The sequence below is a fragment of the Phocoena sinus genome, chromosome 3 (genome assembly GCF_008692025.1).
Source record: "Phocoena sinus isolate mPhoSin1 chromosome 3, mPhoSin1.pri, whole genome shotgun sequence".
Taxonomy (NCBI): Eukaryota; Metazoa; Chordata; class Mammalia; order Artiodactyla; family Phocoenidae; genus Phocoena; species Phocoena sinus.
The window spans coordinates 37012395-37021932 of record NC_045765.1 but is presented as its reverse complement, the minus strand read 5'-3'; the positions used below and the strand labels follow the sequence as shown (position 1 = coordinate 37021932).

Below are 9538 nucleotides of genomic sequence, written 5' to 3'. Positions count from 1 at the left end.
CCGTGGCATGTGGGGTCTTCCTGGACCAGGGCTCAAATCCGTGTCCCTGCATTGGCAGGTGGATTCTTAACCATTGCGCCACCAGGGAAGCCCGATATACTGGTTTTTTAGAATTGCCTTGGAAAAGCTGTGTGGGGCTGTGTGGGAATGCTAAGTATATAGAGCTTAAGGAGAAATCCTTGAAGATTAGTTGGATAGATTTATCAGAGACCTCTGAGAAACTAATGCATCTTAACAATTGAAACAGAAATCAGTATCAGGCATCCTGTAGGTTTAGAAAAGGGTGTCAATCATTTAATGTCAGCGAGGTTCCACGTAGAACGTAAAATCTTAAAAACCTCCCATGCTAATGATTTTTTAAAACTCTGGATGTAAGCAAGCACTTCTTAAATGCTAGTATAAGGATATTTCCTGATAAACAGTGTTACTTATTAAAACACTGATTTCCTTCTGAAAAGCTTTAAAAGTTGAACCTGTAGTTTGTATTAATAAAAACTATGGGAAACCAGTCTTTAAAAATACCAAAACCAAAGGTATTTCCATAAATCAGTATTGCCACAACAAACACAGATTAGATTGTGTATAATTTGTGATGCTAAAGGCCAAATTGATGACTTTTCAGGAATATATAGATTATCAGAATGAAGTAATTTTTGATTGAATGCCAATCACTTAATTCTATTTACAGTTCTTTTTATGTTTCATTATAATGCCTTTGAGATTTTTTTATTTGAAGTAGAGTTGCTGTACAATATTTTATGAGTTACAGGTATACAATATAGTGATTCACAATTATTAAAGGTTATACCCCATTTATAGTTATGAAATATTGGCTATCTTCCCTGTGTTGTACAATATATCGTTATAGCTTATTTTATACCTAATTGTTTGTAACTCTTACTCCCCTACCCTTATATTGCCCTCCCCCCTTCCCTCTCCCTACTGGTAACCACTAGTTTGTTCTCTGTATCTCTGAGTCTGCTTTTTTTGTTGTTATATTTACTAGTTGGTTTGTATTTCTTAGATTACACATATAAGTGATATCATAAACTATTTGTCTTTTTCTGTCTGACTTGTTTCACTTAGCATATGCCCTCCAAGCCCATCCATTTCGTTGCAAATGGCAAAATTTCCTTCTTTTTAATGACTGAGTAGTATTGCATTGTATATCCATTCATCATTCATTGTATATTCCATCTTTATCCATTCATCTGTCGATGGACACTTAGGTTGCTTCGAAAAGATATGTGCACCCCAGTGTTCATCGTTGCATTATTTACTATTCCCAGTTCTTAATTCCCTGGAGTACTTTAGATTGCTATCACTTCTTGTTGTATAATTTGTAAGGAGAACAGTGATGATTTCCGAGATGAGGCCTTAAGAGGAAAGGGCAAGTGATTTGTCAGAAAAACACTTGGGGAGAATCCCTCCTTACGAGTGGTGGTACCTTGGGCAAGTGTCTCTAACTCGTTGAACTTTTCCTTCTTCACAAAAGTGCTAATGATATAACTCATAGGCTGTTGCAAAGGTCAAATGAGACAATGTTTAAGTAAGCACTTTGAAGCAGCAAAGTCTTGTGTGAATTAGTTGTTATTAAAAGTAGTTTAGAGCATGTGGCTATGATTGAACTATATCATTGAAATTATAATTAACAGGAGTGTAGTATTAAAAGGAAAACTTTTCTTAAGTATATTTTTTACAAATATTACCTTGGCTTTCTAAGAGTTCTAAACAATCAAGGAAAGTAGAATGAGGAAACTCTTATGATCTAGATGTTTTTGTAAATATCCAAATGCTTTTAAGTCTGCAAATGCCACTTAATAATGGTCTGGATGGAAGATCTGCTGCCACCCCCCCGCCCCATAGGGGTGTATATGTTTGAAAATTTCACAGTGTTATAATATGTCTTGTATGGTGGAATATTAACATTATTTTAATCTGTTCACTGAAATTAGAAGCTTGCTAATTTTGCCATGCCATGTAAAAAATAACAAATCATTCCAAAGCAATGCATTTTTTAAAACATCTTTTTTTCTTAGAAAGATACACTAAGGTAGATACTAGTTTTTTCCCCGACAGCCTTGGCAGAATAAACTGTCTATGCAGGAACCAGGCAATCAACATTTAACTTGTATTTGTTAGTACCTACTGTGTGTTTCAGGCATGTTCTTCAGAGGTAAGCAACAAGATTCTCTACTCTCAAAGAGTGTATATTCCAGTAAGGAAAACAATTAAAAAAATTTTTTTTCAAAGAGTGAGAAGTGCTATAAGTAGTAATATGATAGAAAGTGTGTGGGGTGGTGGAGTTGTAGAGTGGTGATTGACAATAGCGTGGGCTAACATGGGACAACCTGAACGGTAAGAGGCATCGCTCAGAATATGATGAAGAGTATCGGACAAAGCTAAGAGCAAGTGCGAGACCTTAAGGCAGGAACAAGATGGGCAGATTCAGGGACTAGTGGGAGGCAAGCGGTGATGAGAGCTGAGAATGGAGAGGGAGGCAGAGCCCATGGGATAGGTAGGATTCTGTAGGTCATTGTAAGTAACCTGGTGAATTCTGAGTGACTAAGTGAAATGGGAACAAGTGAAAGGTTTTAAGGGAATGACAATTTTTAAACAATCTAATTGAGATATAATTTACGTACTCTTAAGATTCACCCATTTGAATTCAATGTGCAGTTCAGTGGTTTCTAACATTTACGGAGTTGTGCAACAGTCACCATGATCTAATTTTAGAACCTGATTTATTGTTTAAAAGATCATCCTGGCTCTTGTGTGGAGAATGGATTATAGAGGAGTGAAAGTATAAAGGACAAGATCAGGAGGCTACCGATGTTAACCCAGGTGAGAGATTTTCAAAGTGACCGAAGAAAAGTTGGCATTTTTTCACTCCTTCATTGCCTCACTTCCCAACTACCTGTTGAGCCCCTGTTTTGTGCTGAGCCCTATGGCAGGAACCAGGTCTCCAGTGATGAAGATGATGTTAGCCGTGATCCCCCCCGCCCTGTGGAGCATGCAGCAGTGCATGGACTGTGTCTCCTCGCAGGTTTGATGAGGCTGCTTATCTCACCACACTTGCAGGGAGAGTCTCTGAGTGCAGCCTGCTAAAACAGACTTGTCTTATGTGACATGAGGTAATCACGGCAGTGACACCCCACCACGTTTGCCATGTTCTGTCAGAGTCAAGTGACAGGTCCCTCCCACACTCAGGGGAGGAGATTACACAAATGTGTGAACACCAGGAGGCAGAATCATTGAGTTATTTTATGGTCTCTCTGCCACAGTCCCTGAGCCTAATCTGTAAAGTTGGTATAAAAATAACCTATTTCACAGGGTGTTTATGTGGATTCAAAATGAGGTGTATAGCAAACTCAGCCCTTTGGGCTTCACCACTTGCTAAGAGATTTCATTTGAAGAATAGAGAACTCACATATCAAAGTCAACATATAAAGAGCCTTTCTCACTTCACCCGCCACCCACAGTGAAAAAGCCCTCTGTGCTGTCCAGAACTGGACCCAGGATGGAGTGTCCAGCATGAGTGTGAGTGGCCTTTGACAGTGTCAGGAGAGTGCTCAGGAAGATAGAGCAGAGGGCCCGCCCCTTCTGTTTCTCTGGGGAGTCGCAGTGAGAACATCTCCTTCTAGCCATTTAATACACAGGCAGCCAAGAAAATCATTTACAGAGTATTTTGCTTTCGTGCTCAATATACTGCCACTTCTTCCCAGTATCTAATGGGGTTACAGTGTTTGCCCTAAATCTGTGGCTGACTTCTGCCAGATATTTCCTTAACTCCCAACCCCTTGAACCCCTTCCTCCAGCCTTCTGGGGGCTCATCTCCTGCAAACTGATTCAAAGGTGCTGCGTTACAATCAGATCTTTCAGAACATGCACTTCTATAAAGTTTTTGACGTTTTAGTCAAAGCAAAAACAAAAAATAAGCCTGAACTTATTACCCTCTACTGAGGGGATTAATGAAGGAACACTTAAGCACTATTGTATGTATCACTCAACTTTAAAAGACATTTTTTTTGGTCTACTTTTTTGGTTTTGTTTTTTTGTTATTTTTCCCCTTGGCAGTGAGAGTGCGAAGTCCTAACCACTGGACCTCCAGGGAATTCCCAAGACATATTTTTTTTAAAAAAGAATATGAGACTGTTAATATTCTTTCTTTTCCCCTAAATGGTTCTTTGCTCAGAGAGGAATGGATATGCATCATTGTTTTGGAGGATTTGTTTAGTTAACGTTAGACCTAGTGGTTAATGTTTTTTTTTTTTTTTTTTGGCCTCGAGGCTTGTCGGATCTTAGTTCCCAGACCAGGGATTGAACCACGGCAGTGAAAGCGCTGAGTCCTAACCACTGGACCACCAGGGAATTCCCTAGACCTAGTGGTTTAAAAGATCTTTAATAGCTATGCATGATTATGTTTATTTTTAAGGGCTATTTTATTTAGGAAATAAATGTAATTTTTAAAGATTACATAAAATCTCACCACCTAAAGATAGCCACGATTAACATTGTGATGTACTTCCAAGCTTTTCTCTATGTTCATGTGTACTGGTGAAATACATGTAAAAGAATGGCAAGATATGCCTCTGTGGCTCTCTGTGCTTGAATTAGCCCATGTGGTTATTTTCAGATCCATATAGTTAGAAAGCCTCTGGAAGCAGAGACCATATTTCTTTTTCTTTTGAATTCTTTCCAAGTACATAGTAGGCCTCTGAACTTGGTGGATATATGACAAATGTGAGTTAAACTAATGAATGTAAACAAGCTATAAACTATGCACTTACATAATGTCATTATTTTAAACATTTGCTTCTTTAAATGCTTCCAACTGTAACAAGACTCATGACAATACAAGATATGTATTATTTCCCTTTTCTTTTTGCATCCCTGCATATTGATTTTTTCCATCTACCTTTATAGGAGGATACATTGAAATAAGGAAAATATTTTCATAAAAGCTTAGTGTAAAGAAGAAATTTGTAAGTTCTAGTTACTGATATGATGTTGAACTGCTATAGTTTTATGGCTCATGATATACGAGAGAGAGTTTCATTTGTTTCTTAGGTACATTGTTTAGTGTAGTAGTAACCTGATTCATGTAGTTTACAAATGTCACCAGACAATAATAGAAGTGCACAGTACCATATCTAAATGCCATAATCCTTTCTCATAAATTGATATTCTTAGGGAATTCTGGGAGTTCAAGACTAGGTGATTGTTCTGATTAGGAGGACACTGATAGGTATCATACTAATGCCACTGAGCAGCAAATCATCAAAAGCCAAGTGCTACAGTATGCCTGCTGCCGTCCAGTTCACTGAGTAACTAACTAAGCATCCCCACATCCAGCCCCACTGTGGGACCAAGGGAATGTGCATGGGAGCCCATGTCTCTAGGAAGTCCTTCCAGGGCCACTAATCACTGACACTTATCAAACAGGGGCCAAGATGGGCCCGTATTATCATTGCTCCATCACGCAGCTGTAGCCTGCATGAGAAGGTAGTGAGGTCTGCTAGGTGATCCAAGACAGGGAAGGTCCTTTGGTCTGAGTGATTAGAGGAACTCAGCTGAGTCATGTTTTGGAGTGCAAGCTTGGATCTGAAACAATCTTTTTTTTTTCTCCGTGTTGGTTATCTATTTTATTTATTTTAAATATTATATTTTTATTTTCTCATGGAAGACAAAGGTGACCTTTATTCAAATGGTGAAGAAGAATGACTTCTAGATGATGTCCAAAGGTGATACAACTTTTTTTTTTAACATCTTTATTGGAGTATAATTGCTTTACAATGGTGTGTTAGTTTCTGCTGTATAACAAAGTGAATCAGCTATATGTATACATATATCCCCATATCCCCTCCCTCTGGCATCTCCCTCCCACCCTCCCTATCCCACCCCTCTAGGTGGTCAGAAAGCACTGAGCTGATCTCCCTGTGCTATGTGGCTGCTTCCCACTAGCTATCTGTTTTACATTTGGTAGTGTATATATGTCCATGCCACTCTCTCACTTCATCCCAGCTTACCCTTCCCCCTCCTCGTGTTCTCAAGTCCATTCTCTTCATCTGCATCTTTATTCCTGTCCTGCCCCTAGGTTCTTCAGAACCTTTTTTTTTTTAAAAATTCCATATATATGTGTTAGCATACGGTATTTGTTTTTCTCTTTCTGACTTACTTCACTCTGTATGACAGACTCTAGGTCCATCCACCTTACTACAAATAACTCAATTTCGTTTCTTTTTATGGCTGAGTAATATTCCATTGTATATATGTGCCACATCTTCTTTATTCATCTGTCGCTGGACACTTAGGTTGCTTCCATGTCCAGCCTATTGTAAATAGAGCTGCAATGAACATTATGGTACATGACTCTTTTTGAATTATGGTTTTCTCAGGGTATATGCCCAGTTGTGGGGTTGCTGGGTCATATGTATGGTAGTTCTATTTGTAGTTTTTTAAGGAACCTCCATACTGTTCTCCATAGTAGCTGTATCAATTTACATTCCCACCAACAGTGCAAGAGGGTTCCCTTTTCTCCATACCCTCTCTAGCATTTGTTGTTTGTAGATTTTCTGACGATCCCCATTCTTGGATCTGAAACAATCTTGAAAGCACCATGTAGATGGAGCAGGGCAGGGCTTGGCCCTGACGAACATGGGAGTCGACAGACCCAAGTAGGATATCCAGTCCCACAACTTATGTGGGGTCTAAGGTAAGAAACTTAACCTCTCTGTATTTATTTCCTATTGCTGCATAACAAATTACCGCAAACTTAGTGGCTTAAAACCACACACGTTTAGTCCCTCATGATGTTAGGAGTCTGAGCGTGGCTTAGTTGGATCCTCTCTGTTCAGGGTCTCACGAAGCTGCTACAAGGTATCTGCCAGGCTGGATTTTATTTGGAAGCTGTACTGGGGAAGAGTCTGCTTCCAAATTCATTCAGGTTGTTGTCAGAATTCATTTCCTTGAGGCTGTATGACTGAATATATGACTGAAGTCCCCCACTTTTTGGTGCTTGTCAACTGCCCTCAGGTTCTAGAGGCTTTCTGAAATTCTTTGCCACATGAGCTTCTCCCATATGGCTGCTTACCTCATCAAACCTGCAGGGAGAGTCTCTGAGTGCAGCCTGCTAAAACAGACTTGTCTTATGTGACATGAGGTAATCACGGCAGTGACACCCCACCACATTTGTCATGTTCTGTTAGAGCCAAGTGACAGGTCCCTCCCACACTCAGGGGAGGAGATTACACAAATGTGTGAACACCAGGAGGTAGAATCATTGAGTTATTTTATGGTCTCTCTGCCACAGTCCCTGAGCCTAATCTGTAAAGTGGTATAAAAATAAGGGTGGTTATGTGGATTCAAAATGAGATAACATATAGCAAGTGTTTGCATGGGTGCCTGACACATAGTAAGCATTCAGTAAATGTCAGTGATGATGATGGTGACAATCATTGGTGATAACCAATGGCTATCCTGATAAATGCTTACAATCTTCCTAAATCATGGGGACTCTTGTAAGAACTCATGAGAGTATACAGAATTTCAAGTTTTGAACTTGTGTTTTTCAAAGGAGAGCGTCAAGTCAGTTGTCTATGTGATATGGGGAGGATGGTGATGGCATTGATTATCTAAGGCAGTACAAAATTCAGGAATAATATCTAACTTGACTTTGAAATAAATTTTAAGGTTTTTTTTTTCTTTCTGATTATTTTTGCTTAGGCAAATTATTCCATATTACAGAGGAACTCTAATTACTCTAATTTACTTCATTCCTTCCCTATTGATGGACATTTAGTTTGAATCTATATTGTTACCAACAGTGCTGCAATCAACAGCCTTCTATGTATATTCTGTACATTTGTGTGTTCCTGTAGGAAAAAGTTATTCAACCATTAATTGACAGCTTGTTATGTATCATATCAGACATTGTGCTAAGTGCTGAGTAAATAAGACAGATATGCTACCTTCCCTCATGGTCCTTATAGTCAACTAAAGATTACAGGCATTAAAAAATAATTCCAAGTATGGGGTGTGTGTTATAGGAGGACCTAATATAGTAGGGAGGAGGGTGAGTATGTTGCAGGACAAGGGGAGCAAGAGAACGGTCATGTCCCTGGTCTTGGGTGAGTCCCTAGAATGGGTGCCATGTGAGGGTCCTTGGCTTTGCCCAGGGAAGAATTCAAGAGCAAGCCAAAGCAAAGTGGAAGCAAGTTTATTTAGAGAGATACACATTCCATAGGCAGAATGTGGTCTGTCTCAGAAGGCAAGAGCAGCCCTGGGATATGGGGTTGTTAGTTTTTATGAGCTGGGTAATTTCATATGCTAACGAGAGGGAGGAATATCCTAATTATTTGAGGGAAGGGGTGGGGATTTCCACCCCTTCCCTCAAATAATTGGGTCACTGCCCACTTTTTTGCCTTTTATGGTCAGCCTCAGAATTGTCATGACTCTGGTGGGTGTGTTATTTAGCATGCTAATGTATTACAATGAGCATATAATGAGGCTCAAAAGCTACTGGAAGTCACATCTTCTGCCATCTTGGGCCTAGTTGGTTCTAACCAGTTTTTGCTGTATCCTGTTTTTCTCAATAGCTCTGTCATTCTTTTAATGGTTGCACCCTTCTCCCTCCCTTTCCCTCTCAAGGTGAGGTCAGATTCAAGGACATGAAGGTAGCAAAATTTGGAGCCGCCAGAGAAAACAGATAGGCCATCTCCAGAAAAGGGATAAAATCTTGTGATCCAGGGAGTGAGGATTTTGACAACATTCCTGGGGCATGGGATTAAGATGGGGAGGGGTCTGGTCTTTGGTTGTCACTTAGCCACACTGGTATCTGCTAAAGTCTCTGAAATCTACTCTGGACTTTGGTCACTGGTCCACATGGGTCATTGCCACCTCAACCCTTGTTCCAAGTCAGGTCCAGGGATGTTCCTTGTTATGCTCCGTATTTCTGCTGAATGCACAGAATTCCTGCGTTTCCTCAGCCTTGAATCACTCTGTGAAGCTAAAACCCTGTGCTATCCCAGAGCCACTCTCAGCAGACTTCATAATTTCAGCCTTCTCCCTTCACAGAAGAGGAAGCTGAGCCTCTGGGAGGCTGTCTAGATTCTCTCTGCCTAGGCACACCACATGGACATTTCTTCTCTGAGATCATGGTACCTCTAGTGGGGACTACCTAAGAAGTGAGGCATGCCTTCACTTTGCTCTCTGATCTCATGAACCTTCATGGATAATTCTCCATGTTCCCCTCCTGGGCTCATTTTTCCTCATACGCTCCCTCTTCTTCAATTCCAAAGAACCTAATCTTCTTTGGAGGAAGCTTTGATCTAATTCATCACCTATGTTCCCAAATCTGTTGCATGGCTTTTGAGATTCAAAAGCCCAAAGCCCATTACTTTGTTCTCTGCTCTTCTCTGAGGTATCCATTCCCCAAGGCAATGAATGCCTGAATGAGGGAGAAGAGCAAGAAGTGCAAAGAAATACAGGGAAAAAAAATGTTTAATATTTCAAATTTATCAATCCATCATAAACGGTA

At 40.0% G+C, this 9538-nt stretch overlaps 1 long non-coding RNA gene across 3 annotated transcripts in view; it reads left to right on the top strand.

Annotated features, from left to right (window-relative positions):
• The first annotated feature begins 2190 nt into the window (after nucleotides 1–2190).
• Nucleotides 2191–9538, top strand: part of LOC116751766 — a 98675-nt gene continuing 91327 nt past the window's right edge. For all 3 annotated transcript variants that reach the window (XR_004349329.1, XR_004349328.1, XR_004349327.1), the window contains exons 1-3: nucleotides 2191–2844; nucleotides 5687–5744; nucleotides 6571–6715. This is a non-coding gene — a long non-coding RNA (uncharacterized LOC116751766). The remainder of the gene's footprint in view (nucleotides 2845–5686; nucleotides 5745–6570; nucleotides 6716–9538) is intronic.